The following is a 4,046-nucleotide window of genomic DNA, read 5'->3' on the forward strand; positions in this document are numbered from 1 at the left end:
AAAGCTCTCTCCTAATGATATGAATTATGGAAAGTCAAGTTAGTGGACTTGCAGAGTTTGGATTAGGATAGTCAGTGGACTTGCCAAACATGGATTAGGAAAGTCAGTGGACTTGCCAAATTTGGATTAAGAAAGTTTGTGGACTTGCCAAACATAGATTAGGAAAGTCAGTGGACTTGCCAAATTTTGATTAGGAAAGTCAGTGGACTTGCCAAATTTTGATCAGGAAAGTCATGCCATGACAGTAACACGCATCATCCTACTTATCATTATACATTCAACACATATCATATTGCACATATTATATCACGTAGTTCATATTATTCTTTCATATGACATGATACCTTCGACCATGGACTTGACATTGGGACTTCCAAAAATGAGGGCTCCACATATGGGACCTAAACTAGGGAGCCTTCTTTAATAAACACAGAGTCTTCTTCATTAATTTATGCGTACTTCATTTTCATTCTTTCATATACTAGTGCAGCCACCAGTCATACCTAGGATGTAGTTTAAGACTCTCATCGGGTTCGCTGTGCAATGACCAAGAATAACCTATTGTTATTACATAAGTCCAGCTCACCTCTCCTATCCTAACACCTTAGGTATCGTTCATTTCAATATGAGCATTCCTTAAGGATGGCCACATTTTTTCTTTGGGAACTTTAACCTTAACTGACATAGATCATGAGATCCTGTGTGTAATCCCCACACCAAAAAGAGGTGGAATCACCGGCCAAAGAGAACCAAAACATACAAGCATATATAGGGAATTAAGCCATCCTAGATTCCTATATTGACAGTATAGGTTTAAAGACTAGAAGATATAAGGATACCCATACCAAGCATGCTGGACTGTCTCATCTCATGAGAGTTACGTGAACATCCGCCTTCTTCGAAGTAAGGCATCACCGCTCATAGCTAGTATATCGGTGCTCAGTATAAATTTCCATTACATTCAACTCATACATCATGGAAGTTGGCTTCTATCATAAGGAAATCATAGGTCATTAGATGATTTCTCATCTCATCATTAGTATTAAGTATGCATTAATTTCAATATTTTCATTAGAGTGTTCATAGAGATTGTTCTCTTCATTAGTTTTACACCCTCATAGGTTAGTATGTTTTGGTAACATTTACTTAGGCTCATTTGAGATCGTTCTCATCTTTTACATTAGATTCTTATCACATTGTAACCTCTGTCATTAACGTTAACACGTTTGCTTTTCATAATTACTCACCCTTTCACGTGAATGTTCATTTCATCATATGCCAATGCACTTGGTCATTTAGTGTGTTTCACACTCTTACTTGACCCTTCTAGGTGTACATATTTTTATCACATACATCTTAGGCGCACTTACTTTTAAACGTATGCTAGACCTTTGAGTCCAGACATACAAGCCATGAGACTTCATTCATAGTTTGTTTAAGTGATTCATGTTTACCCAAGATTATGTGGTACAAGACTTATGCATCTTGTGATATGTTAAGATATTGATACGGAAATGGGCAATGGAACCCGGTTTCGAATCCCTTGGACAACACTTAATCTTATTTGAAACTTGATATTTGAATTCTTTTAGATTTGGGGGACCCTAGTTCGATCCCATCAACACCATAATATTTCCTTTCTTTTTCTCCTCACTTTTGTCGTTTAAGTCAAGGAGGTTGTGGGTTCAATCCCCCATAAGCTCATTATTTTTCTTTAATTTATCTCTTATCTTTCTCACCTATCAAAGAGGTTGTGGGTTCAATCCCCACTCTCCACATTTATTTTCTCCTTTATTTTTCTCCTAACTCTTTCATTAATTCAAGAGGTTGGGGGTTCAATCCCCACTCTACATATTTATTTTCTCCATTATTTTTCTCTTTACTCTTTTGTTTAACTTAGAGGTTGTAGGTTCGAATCCCACCCCTCTCATTTCTTTTTTTTTCCGTTTTAGGCTTAGGAGAGTTGACTAAGGGCACTAAGTTCGAATCCCGTGTGCCTCACTCCTTTTTATGTTAATTAATTCAAATATGCCTTAGTGAAATATTATCATTTTTAGTCAAGGTCACCTATGTTCGATTCACCTTAACCCATTTCCTCATTTATTTGTTTAATGATATTTTTTGTTTGAGGTCTCGGGTTAATCCGTAGCGACGTCACCTATTTCATACTCATTTAAAATTTCAGATTTGTTCATCTTTCTTTGGCCGAATCTAAGCTTATAAAATGCTGGATATTTTTTCATGTCTTTCAACTCTTTTTTATCAACATTTATTCATTAGTTCTTAGGGCAAATCATGGATCATTTAGTATGTATTTAAGTGTTGTTTCGTAGTTCCATTTAGCTAAGATTTTTTCTACTCCAATCAGCCATATTACACCTCATATGAACATGATTTATACAAGTTTGTGCACGTCCAATACAACCATAAAACATTTCATTTTCGTACTTCAAACAAACAATATATTTCATGGCTAAATTGCACACACATAAGTTTTCACATAATTTCGGCAGACATAAATTATAATTCATACAGTTTCGCACATAGTTTCCTAATAATATTCATCACAAACATCGCATTACATGCCTAATCTACCAGCAGACATACAAACCTAATATCATTGGGAGCTAGTGAACAGGATCATCTAATGGGGAACACCCTAGTTTTCGGGGTAGATTCATTAGAGACTTAAGGGTCTCTTGGGAAAGGGAACAAGAGTAAGAAAACCCATACCTTATTTCATGTCGTTCAACCCTTGAACCAGATTCCCAAAGAAGTTCTCCAGACTCATGTCCAAGTCTCGAAACCTCAACACAAAGCTCAACGCAAAACCCTTCCTTTTGCCTTACGTTTTTGGTTAACGTTTTGTATATGTTTTTAACGTGAAAGTTCATCAAGTGTGATGAACTTTTGGCTGTTTTCAGTTCTTGTGTTTTGGTTGGGCAGAGAGAACGTGAAAAGAAATAGAGAGATATTGATGTGATAGAGAGAATTAAACGTGAAAGAGAGTTGAAAGAGGTGAAGTAGTTTAGACTTAGTCAACTAGGACTCTTAGGCAAGACTTAGTGAAATAAAATATCTTAATTAATATATAATAATTAATAGTTAAAATATGATTTTCCTTTTTCTTAAATAAGCTATTAAATATTAATTGATTAAATTAAATTACCAATTCAAATATAACAAATTTAATCATTGCTACAACCTAGGTTCGAACCCGGGTGGCGCAAGATTTTGCTAAAAGGGTAATTTCGGCCCTCTCTACCCAAAATACCCCTCCACCTTATTAATTTAATAATTAATTACATATTTAGGGTAATTATGATACTATACTTAGCCTGGGAAAATACCATTTTACCCCTAGACCCTCCAAACTTAAGATTTCCCCTTTTTAAGTCCGGTAAAGACTCATCTGAGTAAATCTTCATATTAAGGAGTCCTACATGGCTGGACCCAACCTTTCCTAGCTACAGTAACTCCCCAAGTTAGTTTTCTTGGATGTCGCAAGGGTTCAGAGGTCTGGTTCTACGCGCATAAATTCGTGTGAATCCTGTCTAATCGAATGCATTCTAGACATATTAAGTATTACTTAGCATATCCATTTTCAGGGTTGTTACATTATCCCTCCCTTACGAACATTCGTCCCCGAATGACACTACTAACTATGTAGAGTAATGCCAGTCAGATAATAGCATAGTTACTATACACAATTAAGCAATAGCAACAAAGAATGGAGAGATAAGGAAACATTTACTTAAGAGTACGAAGTCTAACCTAAAGAGCTGAAAAGATGAGGGTAGAGTGATCTCATATCGGCCTTGGCCTCCTACAAAGCACCCTCAACAAGATGATTCCTCCACAACACCTTCACTGTGGCAATCTACTTGTTCCTCAGCCGCTTGATCAGTCTCTCTAAAATCTCAACAGGTACCTCCTCATAGATTAAGTCTTCATCGACCCCCAAACCTTCAATATGTACAATAACGCTAGATCACCGAGACAGTTCTTTAACATAGAAACATGAAAGATTGGATGAACAGAAGCTA

The sequence above is a fragment of the Solanum pennellii genome, chromosome 11 (assembly GCF_001406875.1).
Source record: "Solanum pennellii chromosome 11, SPENNV200".
Lineage (NCBI taxonomy): Eukaryota > Viridiplantae > Streptophyta > Magnoliopsida > Solanales > Solanaceae > Solanum > Solanum pennellii.